General features: G+C 42.0%; 1 protein-coding gene across 1 annotated transcript in view; it reads right to left on the reverse strand.

Annotated features, from left to right (window-relative positions):
* TLL2 (tolloid like 2) overlaps positions 1–20,965 on the reverse strand; it is a 148,822-nt gene that overhangs the window by 89,500 nt on the left and 38,357 nt on the right. The gene's annotated exons all lie outside the window — the stretch shown is intronic.

The raw sequence follows: 20,965 nt of genomic DNA on the forward strand, positions 1-20,965 counted from the left end.
ACTTTTTTCACTCACTGTGTGGGTTGGAGCAGAAGAGGAGAAAAAAAAGTAACCAAGTGCACAAGTCCTGCACAGGTCTACGGTCTACTAGTGGCTGATTATAGTCTACAGAAAATAGTTAATTATACTTCCTTTCTTCACTCTCAGGCTTCTCTTCAGCTCCAACAGCTACTGTATAACGGACGCCATTCAGAGTCAAAGTGCCTGGAACTGAAGGCAAGCCTGGAAGCAAGGAGGGAAAGTATAGAAATGTGGGCTGAATCTTTTTTTTTGCTATTGGAGGTCTGAATTTATGGGTGTGCATTAATTTTGGGATCTGATGCTAGAATTTGTTTTCAAGTTGCTATAGATGTTAGGGATGTATAACTGAAGGGCCAAAATGGTCTTTACAATAAACTCTAGGTTCGTCTGGAGAAGTCATCATTGCAGTCTGGGCTGGATAAAGAAAAGGAGAAAGTCTACAATCAGAGGCATCACCTGTGAGTCACTGGATTTACACAGGACCCGTCAGCTCTCCTGACCTATCTATATAGTAAATCCTTCTATTACCTATAGATATCGATTCTGGAACATCTCTACTTAGAGCCCTGTGTTATGCTGTTCTTCTATTTACCTTTGATGACGTAGTTTACCTGTTGAAAAGGTAGGCATGACCAAATAAAGCAAAATTCACCATAAATGTGTACCATTTTTTTTCTGCTGGGGAAGGGAGGCACTAATGTATGTGGGCTGATGAGATCTCTATACCAGGGCTGCTGAAGAGTTCTAGTCCAGCCCTGTCTATTGCTACCTTATGCTGCCCTCATACAGGACAGCAGAACGATGGTGACAGATTCCCTTTAAAAATATTATATTTAAACATGTGCACAACGTTGACAGTCTTAGCAAATACATTACTTTTGTACTGTATCACTCTTCATTCACAGCTGCATTCATAATTCTGCATGCCACTGAGCATTCCCTGTTTGATTACTGCCTGTAGAAAGCACATAAAAGGCAACTTCTGAGTAGAGTAGTCTTTGCACTCGAAATCATACAGAAAAGCTCTCCCAGAATGCAGATCAGGCGGTGTCAATCCTTTCCAAAAGAACCAAATGCTGATCTGGTCAAAAGTCACTGTGGAAATCCGGAGTAGTAAAGCAAAGTATATACATATATAAAATAGATGTAAAAAAAAAAATTGCTACAATAAAAAAAGGTGAAATTTAACAAGTTATATATTTTGGCGCTTGTACAGCCCTTCCCAACAAGGCTTATAAACATAGTAAATGCCCTTTGGTTGCGTGTTAGGAAGAGGTCTGCAAGGTACTTATGAAACCTTCCAAAAAAAACAAGAAATTTATAGCCCAATTTACTTTTTTTCAAATTTTTAAGATAAAATTTAAAAAAAAAACAACAAAACACTACACAATTATAAGTAAAAATAAAGGATTTATTCTTTCCCGGAGCCACATTTTCCTGTGAAATTCTGTTTAAAACAGGAAACAAATTAGATTTGTTGTTTTCCATGGAGATTTCCAAGCTGTGACCGATTTGGTTAACTTTTTCACCCTTTAATTCAGCATTTATTTACATTGGTACAAACACAAATTTTTTGGAAACCCTCAATACTAAATTTTATTTGGAATGGAATGTATTGGAGCCGTGTTTTTTCAGCTGATGCTGTCTGGGCTAACTCCAGCTGTAGTATCTGGAAAAACTTTCACACAAAACTTAATTCAACTCGCTCATTCAAAACCATGCAATTGAATGGAATAACTGAACCTTTGCCACTACTTTTATGTCTCTACTGCCAAAGTCAACTTTGTGAGCCATTTTATGGAAAAGTAAAACATAACAGTGTCATGACGCTCACACTGAATTCATTTAATAAAAAATAGAATTTTATAGAGAAGTGTCCGCTGTGACCCACATACTATGAAAGGAAATATTAGGTTCTGATAGAAACAGTAGAAATGAGTCAATACTAAATCTAGTCACTACATTTCCAAATGAATTGAATTTTAAATATGAAAATAAAGATATATTGTATATTTATTAAAGGGGGGGTTCCCTTTAAAAGATATTCATTCCCCATTAACAGGATAGAAGACAAGTGTCTGATTGGGGGCCCTACTGGCGAGATCTCCAGCAGTGATCCCAAGACCAGCGCATCTGAATGGGAGATTGCCGAAAATATTGATCTCTGCCTTTCCCAAGGAAGAGAATGTAGCAGCAATCGACTACACATACTACTACCGCTCCATTCACATAGGGCACCAGAATGCCCTATCTCTGGATCACCATGGGTCCCAGCGATCAGAGATTTATTCCCTATCCTGTGGCATTTTTATACGCAATTGCTCGCCTGTTACTGTGCTGCCCGCCGATGAAGTCCTTGTGTGGTCTGAAAATACGTCTTTTCAGACAGCCGTGTGCACTCTCCTATAGATTTCTATGGGAGAGCATGCGCACAGCGGTCTGAAAAGAGTCTGAAAAAAAAAAAAAGGAAATACATCCCCTGGCTCCCTGTCACCTCCATGAACAGCAGTATAACTTCGTTCATGGTGTTTTTCCGAGTTGACAGGTTCCCATTTAAAATCAAGCTCTTTTTTTGGATCCAATAAGCGATTGTGCATAAATTGGGAAGAGAATGAGATTCCTAGTTACTAGCGGAAAGTTGGATGCACCTGTGCAGACAATCTCTATTAAACCCCAAGGGAGAGATAGAATGGGTAGACCAGCACACCAGGCTATCATATAAAGAGTGATCGTGTGTAAGATCTTTCCAAACCAAGATGCTCTATTCCCAAAGATTTGGTGGAACTACCAAGCCCACACCCAAAGCAGAAGACTTAAACAATGGAACACTATGAAGTTTTATTGCTTACATGGGTTTAGCCAGATATCCATATCTAGAGCCTATAGAGTGAGTATGGCTTGTACTTTGGAAGCTACTTAATAGTGCTTTCTCTGAGAGATTATGAATGGAAGGGGTCATTCGAACAAAGCCATATTACATCTATATGTATTGAATACAAACCCAAGTACCAACTTCCATGGCATCAATTAGGACCCAATCATGGTTCTCAGCAGAAGGCATCTTTCCCCATGAGATATCCCATTGGTAAGTTTCTCTTGCACCCAACTGCAAGAGATCAAGCACTTAAAAAAGGAACTTGTCACCAGAACAGGATCAACTAATATGCTTCATGATATTTGAATCAAGCTGAGCAAGTGGCTACAGTTACCCAATGACACTCCAAGTGGCAATACAAAATTCCTAAAAATAAGGGTTTACCCTTCTCTTCATTAAAAACATGGCCATTTCCATTCCTTACAACTAGGGCTGTGCCATTGAAATCCTCTAGACTCTACAGAATGCTTGGGAAGACATAGGGCAACGTATTTTTAAGGCCACTTAAATTCAGCCTGCATATGACATTCGACAGACATAAAATGTAACGGGACCTATTCCAAAAAAACATTTTCTTAACTGATTTAGCCTAAAACAGAATGGAAATAAAATGAGACCCTATGGCGTACGAGTTTACTTGCTAGTTCGAAGGAGAAAAAAAAAAAAAGCACAGATAAGTCCAGAAATGCCGTACGTTTAAAATTAGAGTGGTATTTTTCACATTCACACCAATTTCATGGAAAACATAGAGCTGTCACGCTGCCATCCACTGTAATCTCCATGCGAAATGTTCAATTTTCAACAGTACGACATTATATCCGGCTTGCTGCATATGGATAACAGTGATTGAGGAATCCTTCATGCTGAATTACATAGGCAGCAGTTATCCAACATGTAACAAATGGCAATGAATTGGAAGACTTGTAAACACATGGTAAAAAGTTTCACTGAAACATTACTTAATTACTACTTTATGTTTCAGATCGCTGCACTGAACGATAAGAGATGCAAAGACCAAAGCTCCTAATAATCACCTGTATGAAATGGCTAACTAAATGTAATTCCATACATACTAATTCAATCAACTTAAATGTTTATCACGGTATTAGTGATGACATGCCTAACAGAGCAGAGAATTTGTAAAAGTCAACTTTTTTATAGCAAAGTTTCTTTATACACTTTTTAGATTATCTTATTATTAGAGACTTTGCATTGTATTATACAGATAGGCTGACAGTAGCCTCCACATTGTACATCTGCTATGAGAGAGCCCATTGTTAATACAAAAGGAACAAATGCATTAATGACCTGTACCCTGTATAACAGCCTTAATTACAGTCTGTGTTTTAATTAATTTGCTTAACACTTAACTCGCCAAGTCAGCATTCAGGAAACAGGAAAATTACTAAACGTTACTGAACCAAATGAACTGGTTGTGAACAAGTAATAAACAAGTTATAGCCTTCAGCGGGGGCAGATCTCCCGAGGTAGATCTCAGTAGGTGTACAAGAAAGGCTGAGGGATAGAAGGGGGAGCAGGGCAGAGGGGGAAGAGGTATGGTGGGGGAAGTTGGGGGTATACAATAGTCCCCAGTGGAAAGGGGAAAGTAGAGCATTGAGAGTGGAAAAGAGATGGGGAAGGGGGGAGAGAGAAGAGTAGAAAGGAGTAAATAGAGAGAAAGAAGAGGAGAACACGCCTCAGTCCACCACCAACGCCAGGATCTTGTCAATCTATTAAACAGACATAATCCCATTCATGAGCCAACTGATCAAATCTATTGGACGTACGGAACGTTCTCCAAACCTCCCATGTGGCGTAGAAAGCTGAAGGTTTATCATCATCCCTGGCCCGCAGTTCCTCCATCTAACCCATTTCGTCTAGGAATGTTGCCCAGTTCAACCGTCTTGTAGGAACCTGGGACTTCCAGAACTAGGATATTACCGCCCTCATAGATAGAAGGAAGAATCTAAGGATTCCTTTGTTAGCAGGGATAGATCCCGGCAACAGCGATAGTAAAGCTATCTTAGGAGTGAGAACCAATGAGCCCTGGCACAGGGCATTACATAGGGCCATCATTGCTGACCACAAGCCAAAAATCCAAGGACAGGACCACCATATGTGTGTAAATGTGCCCAATTTTCCCAAGGATCCAGGGAACATTTGGGCCAGATGGACCAGGGTGCGGTACCACATCATTACGATCTTATAGTTCATTCGTGGGGTCTACCTGAGACTGACATTTTTTATGTTAATCTCAGAGCTTTGGTCCAGTCGTCTTCTGTCAGGGGTCTGACTGAGTTCTCACTCCCAAGATTGCTGGAATCCCATATCATAGCCCCTAGCCTCCCCAGCTACCAAAATACCATAGACTGCGGAGATCTCACCCCTCGACTCTAGGGAGGAAGCACATAGTCCTTCGAAGGGAGTGGGTGGAGAGGACATCATTGAATGGCTGTGATTGGTTAATCGAGCGCTAGCTTTTAATGGCTGATGCGGCGCTAGATTAACCAGAGCATTAGCTTGCTGGAGGTGGGGTATTCAAGCACAGAAAAATACAGTAATTTTTTTGGACAGCAGGGAGAGAAAACGCACCAATTCTGACAGTTTTTTATTTATTTTTTTACAGGGTCAATCATGCAGCATAAATGACAGGATACATTTTTTCTGTGGGTCGGTATGACAATACCAAAAATATTATAATTTTTTTAGGTTTTTCAACTTTTGCACAATAAAAACCTTTTTTGGGGGGAAATTATAATTATTTTTAGATCGCTGCATTCAAAGACCCATAACTTTTTTATTCTTCAATGGACAGAGCTCTGTGAAGACTTGTTTTTTGCGTGACAAGCTGTAGTTTTTATTTTTACTATTTTGGGTACATACGGCTTTTTTGATCACTTTTAGTGCATTTTTTTCAAGGTAAAACTAAGAAAATAAGCATCTTGCCACAGTTTCTGCTGCGCAGCATAAATAGTGTGTTCAATTAATAGCACAGGTCATTACAGGCACTGATAGCAGATATGTAGTGTTTTTCTTCAATTTATTTTTAAACAAATAGGGGGAAATGAACAAAAAAGGTTTTTTTGCCATTTTATTTTTTATACATAATTTTTTTTTTATTTTTCACTCTGTATGTCCCTGACGGGGACCTAAAACCATAGCAGCTATGATTGCTATGATAATGCATTGCAGGACTTCTGTCCTACAATGCCTTATCGCTTGTAATAGCGATCACAGGCAATGGCAAGGCGGGACATCAGTATCTGGCATCTAGTTACCATGGCAACCCATCTGCCCTCCGCGATTACATCGAGAGAGTCCGATAACATCACAGAGGGAGCGCCCTCACTCTGTGAATCCTTTACATGCCGCAATCTAAATATGACTGCGGCATGTAGGGGGTTACCAGCAAGGGTCGCTGTCCTTATGTACCCCCGCTGTTGCAGGTCCCATTTTCCCCATAATGCTCACTGTATTATCACTGCACCCCTCCACAGTGACGTGGAAATTTAATGCAGCTATGGCCGCGCATGTGCTGTGCCACTTCATTCATTCTAAATTAATGAGACTACCGAAGATGAGCTAGCACAAACGCTTGGCTATTTCTGTTAGCCCCACTAAAATGAATGGAGCACTGTCTGTTCATTCTGATGTCACTGCAAGTGGGACAAGACAAGCTGTTAGACTCCTACCAATCACACTTTTATCACCTACCTGTGGATAGATAAGAGTATATTGGGAATACCTGGGTCGGGAAGAGTATCGTTCCTCCTTAGCAAGAACACTTAAAAGGTATGAAGAGACTTCATACCTCTGGGAAATATGCAAATGAAAAGGTGGAACAATACCTTTACAGCGCCACCTGTTGGAAGGCAGCCAATTTAACACTAGAAAGGCCAGACTTTGCAAACCCCCTAATAAGGCCAATGAGACAAAAATGTCCCACTGGTAGTCAGACATGTCTTGGGTTACTACTTCTACTTTTTATGTCGCAGATAAGGGTTTTTTGCATGGAAGAGACTCTCTGAAGAACAAACAACATTTTATTTTAACCCCTTAACGACCAGCCCATAGTGTTTTTATGTCCTCCCGAAGTGGGCTTTATTCTCTGAGGACGTAAAAACATGTGTCCTGCAGAGAATAAAGCCCCTCGGGCTCTGGACGTGACAGCTCCATGCTGTCGGTGTCCGCAGGTAGCTGACAGCATGGAGCTGTCATCCCGGGCTGTTCGGCCCCCCCCCCCCCCCGGCATTGCGATCCAATGGATAGCGCCGATCGCAAAAAAGTAAATAAAAGTGCAATAAAAGTTAAAGATTCAGCTGCTCTGATGGATCGGATCCATCGGGGCAGCTGAAATTACTCACCGAGGTCCGCGGCACGGCTCCCCGCTGTCCCGATGCTTCGGGGCCCCGTAGCCGTCCTTCTGCGCATGCACGCCAGGCGGCATTACGTCAGCCGCATGCGCAGAAGGCCCGGCGGCGCGGGAAATTTTAAATCTCCTGGCTCCTGTAGGTAGCCGGGAGGCAGAAGGTGTCAGCGGGGACCGCGATTGTCGTTATCCAATGGATAACAGCGATCGTGGAAAAGTCAAAAAAAAAGTTTCACCTCCCCTCATGGATCGGATCCATGAGGGGAGGTGAAAATACTGACCTCAGGTCCGCCGATGTCCTCCGGCCGGTGTCGGGACCCCCAGCTGGCTTCTGCGATATGCCGATGTGGCGTTCATGCGTAGAAGCCGGCGAGCCCGGCAAATTCAAAATCTCCCTGCACCCGGCTTTCACAGATAGCCAAGTGCAGGGAGATATGACTGGGGACCGCTGTATGCGGTTTCCAGTCATATGATCACCGTTATCCATCAGATAACGGTAATCATATAAAGTTAAAAAGTAAAGAAAAAAAAAAAAAAAGTTAAAAGTTAAAAAAAGTTTAAAAAGTTCAAGTTTCATCTCCCCTTACGGATCATATCCGTAAAGGGGGATGAAATTATGTACCCAAGGTCCCGGATTTGTTCCCTGGTGGGATGTTGATCCGTGGACCTTACCCCAGCTTCGGCGCATGCGCCCGTCAGCATGATGGCGGACGCATGCGCAAAAGTGAAATATTGCCCAAGAAATTTAAAATCTCCCTGCTGATGGCTACCAAAGGTAGCCAAGAGCCTAGAGATGTCACGGGGAGCCGCGGTATGCGGTTACTGGTCACGTGATCGCCGTTACCCAATGCATAATGGCGATCACGTAAAAGTTCTTTAAAAAGTGGCAGTTTCATCTCCCCTCACCGATGCGATCGGTGGGGGGAGATGAAACATCTTCTCGGAGGCTTCCGAATTTGAATCCAGATGCAATTATCCTCCATGGATCCTGCCAGCTACTGGGTATGTGCCCACCGGCAAAATGCCGGACACATTCGCAGGAGCCGGGGAGCCCAGGAAATTTTAAGTCTCCTTGCTCCCAGCGACCAACGGTCGCTGAGTGCTTGGAGCAGTGACCGGTGGCCTCGCTGAGCGGTCCCCGGTCACGTGATAAAGTAGCGAACTAACAATTATTTTTAGGAAGTCAATTTTTTTTCTGTATAAGTGGGCAATGGGGCCTGGAGTTTATTCAGTTCTGCCCTGAAATCCAGCAGGCATTCCCTCCATTATGGGCCTAGCCATGTGTCCTGTAAGTAGATTAGGGCCACACAAGACAAACTCGGGTATCCATTTTGGGGTGAACGTCTTCATTCCTATGTACATTGTCCAAAAAAACAGTTTTTAAATTGACACAATTACCAAAAAAATGAAAATCGTATTTTTTTCCTTTTGCTTTGCTTAGTTTCATTCAAATACTTTGGGGTCAAAATATGCAGTACACCCCTAGATGAATTTGCTAAGGGGTCTAGTTTTCAAAATGGGGTCATTTGTGGGGGTTCTCTATCGTTTTGGCTGCTCAATGGCTCTACAAGTGGGCAATGGGGACTGGAATTTATTCCGTTGTACCCTGAAATCCAATGGGTGCTCCTTCCATTATAGGCCTAGCTATGTTTCCTTTAAGTAGATTAGGGCCACAATGGGTATGTTTCTGAACACGGGACAAACGGGGGTATCCATTTTGGTGTGAATGTCTTCATTCCTATGTACATTGTCCAAAAAAAACAGTTTTTAAATTGACACAATTACCAAAAAAATGAAAATCGTATTTTTTTTCCTTCGGCTTGGCTTACATTCATTCAAAAACTGTGAAGTCAAAAAAGTTATTGTATATCTAGATAAATTCGTTAAGGGGTCTACTTTTCAAAATGGGGTCACTTGTGGGCGTTCTCCATCGTTTTAGTCACTCAATGGCTCTACAAGTGTGCAATAGGGCCTAAATCTCCTTCAAGCTAAATTTCTGTTCCGAAAGCCACCGGTTGCTCCTTTCATTTTGGGCCCCATTGTGCATCCAGACGTAAGATTAGGGCCACAATAGGTATGTTTCTGAGCACGGGACAAACGGGTATCCATTCTGGGGTGCAAATCCTAATTTTCATGTGTACTATAGAAAAAAGTCCTGTCTTTAAAATGACATATTTACAAAAATATGAAATTTTAGTTTTTCTCTTCTAAATTGCATTGACTCCTGAAAAAAAAACTGTGGGGTTAAAATACTCATGACACCCCTCAGTGAATACCTTAAAGGGTGTAGTTTTTAGAATAGGGTCACTTGTGGGGGTATCTATCATTTTGACTCCTTTGAGCCTTTCCAATCTTGGATTGGTGTAGGAAAACAAAGTGTTCCTCAAAATGCTGAAAAGTAATGTTACATTTGTACGTATCCTAAATGGTTAAAAAAAAAAAATTTGAAAGTTTTTCCAATGAGCACCCAAAATAAAGTAAACGGATGGAAATCTAAATCTTAGCAAAAATTTCTATATTATGTTTGCACATATTTGAGATATTGCAGTTGGAAATGTGAAAAAAATGACGATTTTTTCAAAATTTTCCCAATTTTGGCGCTTTTAATAAATAAACACAAATTCTATCGGTCTTTTTTTTCCACCTAAATGAAGTACAACATGTGGCGAAAAAACAATGTCAGAATCGCTTGGATATGCAAAACCTTTCTGGTGTTTTTCCATGCTAAAGTGACACGTGTCAGATTTGCAAAATTTGGCCTGGTCATTAAGGCGCAAACAGGCTTGGTCACTAAGGGGTTAAACAAAGTACAGTTTTGAAATATTTTCATGCAATTTAAAACAGTATTTTTTATGTCTGCAAGAATCTAGAGTCAAGCAAAGAAGTTTTTCTTTTAATCACAGAGTGAACTTTACTACGGGTAAGTAAAAACAGTGATGTTGAATGATAGATTGCCATGTTTTGCGGTTTGTGTAGCCATTGACATATAAGTGTCGGACTATGCAAATTGCGTGGGAGAGCTACGTTAATGTAACACACCATGAAAGTCAATTGTAGAACTAAACTGGACTAAAACATAAAATGAGCATTAATAGAAAGTTACATATCTCAACCTAAATAACCTTATTTTTCCCCAAAGATATAAATGGTAGTCTAAATAGGCAAGTACAGTCCTTGGACCCATTTACCGTACCTTCCTGATCAGTAGTTTGAGGTTTTCAAGATGGGCAAACGTAAAAAATTGCAGGGAGTGTCCATCAGCTTTCTTCATGGAAGAATATCCTCTTTGCCAAGGACAATATCGGGAATGATGGCCTCAAACACAGCTCCCTGATCCGCTGTCCATCAGCTGCCCTCATGGGTTCAGAATCTGGCCTTCCCATCACATCCTGGCAGTGTTCATCTACTCAATTCAACTGCAACCCCAGCCACAAGAGATTTATCTTTTCACAACCCCCTTCCTGCTCAACAGTAAAGGTACGCATGGTCAACAGGCATGAACAAATAGTGACGGCAGGTCATGAAGCCCTGTGCCATCCCCGCACACTGGACGTTGTTGTGGCTCTGGTCATTCTGCCAGGACTATTCACTTAGTATGTCCACAACAATGCTACAACCACCTCCCCTTCACCGTGTGCCCGAAGAGTAAGACGGGGACAATAGTAAATCATGCTGTGCAGGACCTGGCAGACGCTCCGAGTGCAGTAGAAGGAGGGAAAAGACAATGTAAATGAAACAGATGAATAATAGAAATAAAATGAACATAACGCACCACCACAACCACTCAAGCCATTGGAATAACCATTAGCACCAGAACCATCCTTACGGAACTGCATGCGAAGAGTTACCATGGACAAGCGGTTGCACACAAGCCCAACGTCACAGCGGTGAATGAACAGCGGCGCCAGCAATAGTGCTTGGAACATCGTTCTTGGACTGTAAATAAGTGAAAGCAAGTGTGGACTGATGAATCACAGTACACCATATTCTGATTGGATGGTCGCGCTTGGGTGTGGTGGTTTCTACGTGGCTGCTTCCTCCCAAAAGTAAAGTCTCAAGGAGGTTCTGTTATAGTGCAGGGGTGTTTGAGTGAAGGACTAGGACCATTGATTATAGTGATGGCAATGTCAATGGGTATAGAGACATTCTGGATAATGTGGTATTATCTACCCTGTGGCAATACTTTGGTACAGCTCCGTGTCTCCACCATCATCACCGAGCATCAGGTCATACAGCACGCAGTGTTCAGCCTTAGTTTGCAGAGCAGAACGTCTGCAAACTTCATTAGCCAGGCCAATGTCCGGATCTGCCCATCATCCTCCACTTCACTTATCTGAAGCGCTCATTGAGGAAAGGAGGCAAATCCTGCCACACATCTATTGGAATTTGATGTTAAGCATGCCTAGGATGGTTACTGCATGTCATTGAGGCCAATGGTGGTTCAACACCATATTGAAAAATGGGAATAAAATCTAATTTCATAACCTCTGTGCCCCCCAATACTTTTGTCAACATAGTGTAAATGGTGAGTGAAAGGATAATCATTAAACAAGTTGTCTCACTGTATTGTTGACCTATCTTCAGGATAGGTCATCAACAGCCGATCAGTGAAGGTTTCCTGCATGGGACCTCCGGAGATCAGATGCTTCCCTGGGCTGGTATCAGACTATAAGGAGCTGCTTTTTGCCAGAAGCAGACAGCTTGGTACACTGCACAGTGTTCCAGATTGGTGTGACTCAGCCTGCAATACCAACCCGGGTCACTGCACAATGTGCGGCGCTATCTGCTTCTGTCAGAAAGTAAATCCATACACAGCTACACCAACCTGGAAGAACAACTGATCTCCAAGGCTCCCAGGCAATGGACCCCTGCTGATCTGCTATTATTGACCTATCCTGTGGCTAAGTCAACAATAGTTAGAGGTGCGACAACCCATTTAATGTAATTATCCTCAATTTCTCCACCAATCTCTAGTAGTCTTATTCATACAGGGAAATATGGGTTGGTAAGAAAAGTAAAAGTCAGAACATTAAAAAGGCAGAAATTGCAAACAGCTTCTCAATGGTGCCCTAGGCAACTGCCCAATGTGCCAATCCCTCATCCATTTCCTGAGTAAAGACTGTCTTATTGAATTTCATTTGTTGTAACTGGAAACGTAAAAACACACCACACAGCCTTCTCCTAAAAATGAGTAACAAATAGCATTTCTAAATGTGAAAGTCTACATATAGTTTTATCTTCTCTGTATTAAGGAGTAGAAATTTCCGGAATGCTTTCTATTGCCCGTCATGACCGCTTCCTGTTTGTTCCTCCATTGCTGCTTATATAAGACACAGCTGCTTTATATCTGGAATGATTTCTTATTGGCACACATTCCATATTTCAATGGGAATTTATCATGGCCAATCTTATGGCCATTAGAGCTCACAGATTAGAGGATAATTTCAGCTCTCATTGGGGCCGCTATCCTTGACAGAACTTTGTTACAAAATATACCCTTCCATATTTCCAAGGTTACATCTGTGGTTATTACAGGCCAAACTAGGTCGTGAAACAAATATCCTTTGGCAAGATCGGGTTCTTGTTTTTGCCATTACACTGACAGATGTGCAATATCATCTAATTTTATCTTTTAGAACACATTCCTTGCATCCTTCTTACATGAAGACAATTCCTTATAAGAAAAAAAAAAAGAAACATTACAAAATCTTCTATGTAACAATTTAACAGCAACCTGGAATATGAAATAGGAAATCGAGGATAGTGACGAATGGAGAATTGTGTGATATTCCAGCTGTCAAATGTATCTCCTTGCTATCTTCATTATGGCCTACTTTTTGGCACACTGCAACGTGGTGGACCAACTCATTCATGAATTGTCAGCTGGAGAGAAATCCAGTAATGTGTTACTTCCATATTTTAGATTTGGCGACTGATACTAGAATACATTCCTGTATATCCATGTTGAGTCCATATTTCCGCATACATTAGATCACATTGGATTACTACAAATTATCTGTATCAAAATGAATTGCAGCTGGCATTTGCATGTTGAACAGCTAAAGTCTTTCCCAAGCTAATGGACTCAATGTGGACTTTTTATTATAGACCACGAGAGTGATTGCCCAACCAAAGAAATGCAAGATGCATATTCGGACAAAAGCCATTAATACTATGGTCCGATTTTGCTCTCAAAACTAACTTGTTACAGAGATTTGTGGTCCATGTATGGATCACTAAGGCTACAAGCATATATATCGGTTGTGTCTGGCCAGTTGTTTTAAGACCAAACCAGACAACTAAATCACATTTTTTAAGCCCACAGCCTGAAATGGTCAGACAGAAAAAAGCTGCATGCTGCACTTTTCTGCCCGATACAGGTAGACATCCAGATTCAAAAAGGATACACCAGATGCTACTAATATCTCATAGAAAACAATGGAAAGCAATTCTGGTATTAGTTTTCCTCTGGCGTTTCTATACCACACCAGATGAAAACTACACCAGATTGGGGTACATATGGGAACCAAGCCATCTAAGGGTCCTTTTACAAGAAGCGATGCCCTACCAATGATGAACGCCAATCAACAAGATCGGCACTCATTTGCCTGGCTTTCACATTAAACCAGTTCAGACTATTAGAGGATGAATGATCATTCATCCACAGATCATCATCATTGTGGGCAATACATCCTTCATAAACACAAGGGAATGTGCTGCTGAGATTGATTATTTTTTGTGCTGCATAAAAGATGTGATTACGAGATGAAGAAATGTTTGCTTGTTTGTCAAGCGATTGGCGGCACGACCATACTGGCCAATTATCGAGCAATCAATGGGCTGATTATTGGGCATGAACATTTTCCAGACTGCTAAAAACCAAGCTTCTACAACAAGTGAGCAATTTCTTAGTCAGTGCCGTATTGGTGGCTGCGTGAACACGGGACAACCATCTCCCAAATTAGCCATCGACAGAAATTATTTGGGCAATAATCGCTCTTGTAAACGGTACCTTAAGATATTTAAAACCGTTCATAGCCTAGAGGAAGCTATTATATAGATTTAAAAAAAAAAAATTTAATTATCATAAAGGGCCTTTTACACAGGCTGATTAATGGGCCAGAATTTTTAATTACGTGATAATCAGTTTATGTGAATATGCCACAATCTCGTTGGGGGGAGGGGGGGGGGGGAACAAATATTCTATATGGCACACAAACAAAAGTTGCCATTGGCAGCATATTCCCCCATGTAAATGTGGGATGCACTGCAGATGATGAAACTATGGGGATGAATGATTAATCTCAGTGCTCATCATCTGGAGGCAATTGATAGGTGTAAAAGTATCCTTAGTGAAGGATAAGGTAAATTATGAAAACAGCCCACAAACACTACAGAAGTTATTGAGATCACAATATTTTATTAGCTAGTAAGTTCCCTCAACGAAAACACTGATAGCCTATAATTCCCCCATTTAGGTAAAAATAAAAACTTATTTTAACCACCTATTTCCCTACCTAATATCCATCTATCTCTCTCAGCAGGGAGGAAGTAAAGGGCTTCAGCAATTCAAGACTCCTCCTACTCTGATCCAAATCCAAATAAATTGAGCAGGCAGCCTGAAAATGAATAATGCAAATCGAAGCTAGAATAATAAATAGTGCATTCACCTTTAATCCTGGATTGGAAGCTTGCATTTAAACACCAGGGTATATATTATAAGAGGTTTTGAATTGAATCACTGGAGGCATGTTTTAAATACTGTATATCCAATGATGTTTGTATCCTTTCTTGACTAGCAGTCATATCTTCATTCATCGCTTCTCATGTGACACTTCCCCTGCTCTTTTCATCCACTTTTGTGTTTACTTACACCTAAAAATGATGTTCAATATGGAAGTCATCAGAGATAAAATACAGCTAAGAGAATTATAAAAGGATAAAAGCCAGATAATACCCATCAGTCTGACTAAGAGGCTAGAGGACTCCCCCTCTTCCCATGTATTGACTGTCTGCAGTGGGGTGCCAATATCCAATGCTGTTCTATGCAACCCACAACAGACTTCTGTCCTGGCGGATCAGAAAGATGCAGCACTTAAAAGCCAGCTGCATCCTTCAGATGCACAGTACAGGCATAAGACAGCAGCTTCCTTCTTCCCTGCACGGATTATAGCTATCAATGCAGGACTCGGAAGATACATACAAGTGCCCTCTAGTGGCTGCTAACCTGTACTTTCTAGGTTTGAGAGAAGGAATGGCAAGGAGCATCTTGCCATACAGCAACATGGCCAGGCAAATACAACTTCAGCACTATGTGGGGGGCACGCTTATGGAAGCAAATGGGTCTATGAGTTTTATATTAAGTAGCCTAAAAGGGGCAATCAAGGCAAGAGCGTTCCTGTGTAATGCCTAGAGCAAACCATTACTGTCACTTTCCCTTTAATGCCATTTAAATGTCATGTAGTTGGGCCCTGTACTAGGCGTAACACTGGCAGTTTGGATTGCTGTTTAAAAGGCTTATTTCAATCTGAGGCATTTATGGCAGATCCATAACATATATTATAAATGTCGTATTGGTTTGGCTCTCAAGAGAGGTGGTGTAGAAGTGGCCGTGTATGCATGCAGCTCGCTCCATTGTAGGTTATGAAAGTTGTGGAAAGTTTAGTCATTTTTGTAACTTTTTCTAATTTGTTTATAAACTCCAATAGACATGGTCACTTCTCTGGAGTGCCAAATAAGTAGGACCCCCCCCCCCCCCTCCCCCTTCCAACAGGAACCTTTCAGAAATGTATGGTGCCTTACTGTTAATAAGCCAGAACTAACACATATGGGAATACTCCTTTAGGTTTTGGCACTTGGACCAGTCATACAACAACTGCAGGAGTTCCAAAATGAAAATACGAAACCGGTGACACAATTGGCCCGCTTGTTATTCCAATATTTTACCTCAAGTGATGGTTGGCCAAAAGGCACAATTTGTGACGTTAAAATAAATAAACTGAAATGAGATCTTTATTTCAACTCACAACCTTTTATATCTTCTGTATTTTACTATCGATCATGAAGAGATAGGAAACCTGAAAATCCATGAAAGTTAAAGTACTCTTACTGCAATAGTCCAACTCAAATCCCAAACTTTTGAAGGTATGGCCTATCACCAAAAGAAATCTTGGATGCAATCTTGGTATTTATTTTATTTCAGACATTTATATAGCACATACATATTGCACAGCACTGTACATCACTTGACGTCCCCATTGGGGCACACAATCTAAGTTCACCTACTAGTATGTCTTTGGAGTGTTGGGTAGAAACTGGAGTACCGGGATGAAACCCATGCAAACACCAGGAGAACAAACTCCATGCAGATGTTGTTCTTGGTGGGATTTGAACCTATGGCCCCAGCACTACAAGGCAACAGTGAGCTACCGTGCTGCCAAAGTCAGGTCTTTCATATGACACAAGTCATTTTAAAAAGGGGTTAACTTACTAAGAGAACTGCTTTTGCCCTTGAGACCATATGGATGGCTACCATATACTACTACATTTCCCCTGCAGCAGCAGGAAATGTAAGGAGTTCAGCAACTGCTAATGGTGGGGTTGCAGCGGTGAAACCCACAGTGATCATCTGATCGCTAGCTCTTCGAAAAAGAACTGTTATCATAAGGCAATCTCTTTAAAGAAATGCAGGTATGGCATAAGGAATCCTCTTTTAGAGCATAATTAAATGTATATTCCAATATCAGCCAATCGTGGCCATCCTAATGCTGCAGCCATAGATGGTCGGGATCATGGAAACAGCCAACTGCCTAATCTAGTCTACGCAGTTTCTGTAATACCCACAGAAATGAATGAGAGTTTTTGAAGCCATGTAGTACCAAGAAACACACTGCTTTTGTAATTTCCCAGTTGCAAAAAGAACATAGTTATGGAAATGGAGAAGCTCGGAGAACTTCCACTCACTTCTATGGGACTTACAGAAACCGCATAGAATAGCTAGTTAGGCAGTTTCTGTAATCTCTGCCACAGATGTGCCAGGATGGAGTTGACTAACCTTCATTCTGGAAATATATATGCTGGTCCTCTGAGATCCACACCTATCAGACATTTATGGAACATCCTGCAAATGTATTAGATGGCAATACCCTTTTAAGCAAATTAAAGGTTTGGGTCTGCTGTCCCGTTAAACAAACCAAGGGACCAATAAACATCCCACTAAAGGAATGTTTTTTATTGTTCTCTAACTATATGAAAAGTTGTTTCCATTTTCCAACACTTGTACTTTCACACTGCCCCAAGTACAGATGACAAATTACTTGTTGGGTCCCGTAAAGTTCCCAGTCAGTTCATCAGCCTATTTATAACCAGGGACTAAGAATATTGCCATGTTACAGAATCTGCACAGTCGGTATAATGCCAGTATACGCATACACATACCACGTGCACATTTTTCTTTTATTAAGTGTGATTTTTCACACACATCCATTTTGGATCCATTTCGGTTCATAACAAAAAAAGAATTGTAAGACCTGACATCCTGCCAAAGTAAATTAAAGTATATACACTCAACAGGTGGCAATCAAAGCCAAAATGTATTAGTGGCAAGAAAGTGAATGGAAGAAAAACACTGGCAAATCTAAAAAGTTGTAGAATTAAATTCCATTTAATTACTTTAGATGTTTTGAAGTGGGAACAAGCCGTCACTGGGAGTAGAATTCCACACTACTGTACTGTCAGAGCAACTGGATGAAGATCTGACCGCTGGGACCACCATTAGTCATGAGGATGAGAGTCATGTGTCCAGACTCTATTTTTTATATTCTATCAAAAGTAATAGAGTACAGAAAGGAAAGTTGGGTGATAAATATTTATGTTAAATCTTAAGACATGCTAATTTTTATATATAGAAAAACAAGGCTCCAGTGGTATTAGTGTATCTTGATGCCACCGGAAGCTAGGGGTTTGACAGGGGAAACGCCCCTCTCACACCCCTAGCTCCCGATTGGGTCACGTGTAGAAGGTCCTATGAGCAAAGTTACCCTCACCCAGATGGTGCATCGGCCAGCAAAAGTCATCCGCACGCTGCAGCCCTCAGTGTGACTGCGGCAGCCGGCCCTCCGTAGGATCAGGAGCATACGTTCTGGCCGCTGCCTCTGTAGTCTCGGGTCGCTGGCGGGCACCGCCTCTGGGCTGCATGGATACAGCTGCCCATCTCCTGGTTGATGTCACCAGGAGCCTCAGTCCCAGCCACTGCCTAGGTCGTCTTACGGAGCAGGTGGCCGCCAGCTCCTGTAAACGCCGCTGCCGGTCCATGTGGAGGCTCTGTCCCGGCCACTGCCTGTGCATTTGAGGCAGTAGCGGGCACCGACGTCACGTGTTGCGTGACCGCCATGCCCCTGCTCACAGCTCGCAATGCAGAGGCAGTCCACAGGAAGGCCACCGCTTCTTGGTCATCGCCGATAAAGCAGCTTTGCAGTCCCTGCTGCTGATTGGGCCCTGCGCTTCATTACTGAGTGGCTTTCCTACTTCTGGGGCGCAAGCGGGGAAGCCCCTTGCAGGTGCAGCCATCGTTGTATGCCATCCACTGTTGTATGCCTTGCAAAGACATGCTTAGTGCGCTTCCAGGACCTGGAGGGCAACTGGCTCAGCAGCCAATCAGGTACAGGGGCGTAACTCCCCATGTCAATCTGGACTCCACCAGGACTTCCTGGTGGTGTCAAGATACACTAATACCAGCTCCAGTCCCAGAACAAAGTCTGTCCAGTGCCACCCTGGTATGGCACCAACCAACCTGCATGTTACTGGGTTCATATAACCCAGACGAGCAGAGGGTGGTTTTACACCTGTGCCATAGGTTCTTGTTTCCCACCCCATTCAGGCAGCAGGAAAGGGGAAGCCTCTGAACAGAACCGAATAGCACCAAAAGGACCTCATTGACTATAATGGGGTCAGTTCACTTTCCACTCAGCTGCCCGTCTTTTTGCCTGAAGAAAAAGAGTTGCATGCAATGCTTTTTCTTTGGGGCTTTTGTGCCAGATCTGCAACGGAACCTTCGACCAGACGTTCCAACGTAGATGTGCAACCACCCACAGCAATTGGACCACAGTATGAATGGAGTAGTGACAGGAGCGCTGCGGCTATGTTGGAAGAATGAAGAGAATACCCACGGACAGACAGATCATTGCAGAACTGGGGGAAAAAATAACAGTCCTTTTAGACGAACCGATTCTCGTTTAAACTAGCAAGTAACATCAGCGCTAACTCGTTGGCTCTCGTGCACCCCGTTTTGACAGGCAGATCATCATTCACTGGTTCAGTCTTTCACATTCGCTGTATAAGTGAATGCAAAAGACTGAACGATTTCGGTTTGAACCAAAGAGCAAAGCGAACGAGCCAAAGATGGTTTTTATGAATGCAAAAAATGAACGATGAATGAAAAGCAAAACGATTCTCGTAAAGTTGTTAGCTCACATTTAGACCGAACGATATTGCTGACTTTCGCTCGTTTAAACAATTTTTTTTGACCGATAATTAGTCTAAAAGCCCCTCCACATGTTTTGCCTCCTGTTCATAGGACTATCCCATTCCTTGTAGTTGTCTGCATGGCCGAGGGGCTGTTAACCCCCCCCCCCCCCCCTTAGTTGTTAGGACTCTGACGTAATTCCATCTTTGCCCCCACAGTAGTTCCGTAGCTGTCCTGCCCCTTTCTCATGTTCAGTCTGATGACTGAACCAGAACGTGAAGGTCCCTGGCAGATTTACACAGAACTGTTCATTTTAGAAGTTTGCAGGCAGCCAGTTTTGTAGACCCAACAACCAAAGTTTTCAATTTCTAAACTCATTCATTTCTAGGTTTGATGTGCCCTTAAAAGGGTATAGAAAGAATCCTTTACATTTTGATAAATCACTATGCCAGCCACCCGCCGCGTGTAATATATTCTTCCCATGGTCTTGCACACTTTGCTCTGTGCAGATGTACTGTACACTTCCACATGACGTACTAGGTCAGTAATCCCACTAATGGTAAAATTTGGTTCAGTTCTGCATAGAGGCATACAAGCTAATACCCAGTAGTCATGGTAACTCCAGTGTACCAGAAAAGACATTTGTTTGGGGGACATAATGTATGCATCTGAATCAGGTTTTCGTGAAAGAAGAAAAAAAAAAGAAAAAGAAAAAAAGTACATTGAACTGGAGGCCTATTAAGTTGCAAAGCTGCAAAATTACATTTTAAAGCAAACTAAACAAGCAGATCGCTATTCTTTATGACATATTTCCGATATATTAAAAAAAAAAAAAAAACATCTAAAAGCAAATTAAAAGAAGTCAAAGCAGAAAGACATGCAAAAGGGAAATAAAAGCCTTTCTGTGAGAAGATTAGACTTCAGCATGGTCAGCACTGCACAGCCAGGCCAATGGGTCAACCACAGTATATAGAGCATAGGTTACACGTATAGGACAATAGGTTACACTAATCTTCAGAAAGGGCCATATGTTGGGAAAGCTACAGTCAGGATCTGGCCGATAGTCAAGTGAGACTTGTATAAAATATATGACGGAGGGATTTTTTATTTTAATACTTTTCTTTCCAACTAGTCATCTTGAAGACACAAGTAAAGTGGAATCCCCTTGGCCGAATGGATCAGACTTATGGTAGAACCAAACAGCGCAGAACAGACCCCATTGACTATAATCGGGTCC

This window comes from Eleutherodactylus coqui, chromosome 4, assembly GCF_035609145.1.
Source record: "Eleutherodactylus coqui strain aEleCoq1 chromosome 4, aEleCoq1.hap1, whole genome shotgun sequence".
Lineage (NCBI taxonomy): Eukaryota > Metazoa > Chordata > Amphibia > Anura > Eleutherodactylidae > Eleutherodactylus > Eleutherodactylus coqui.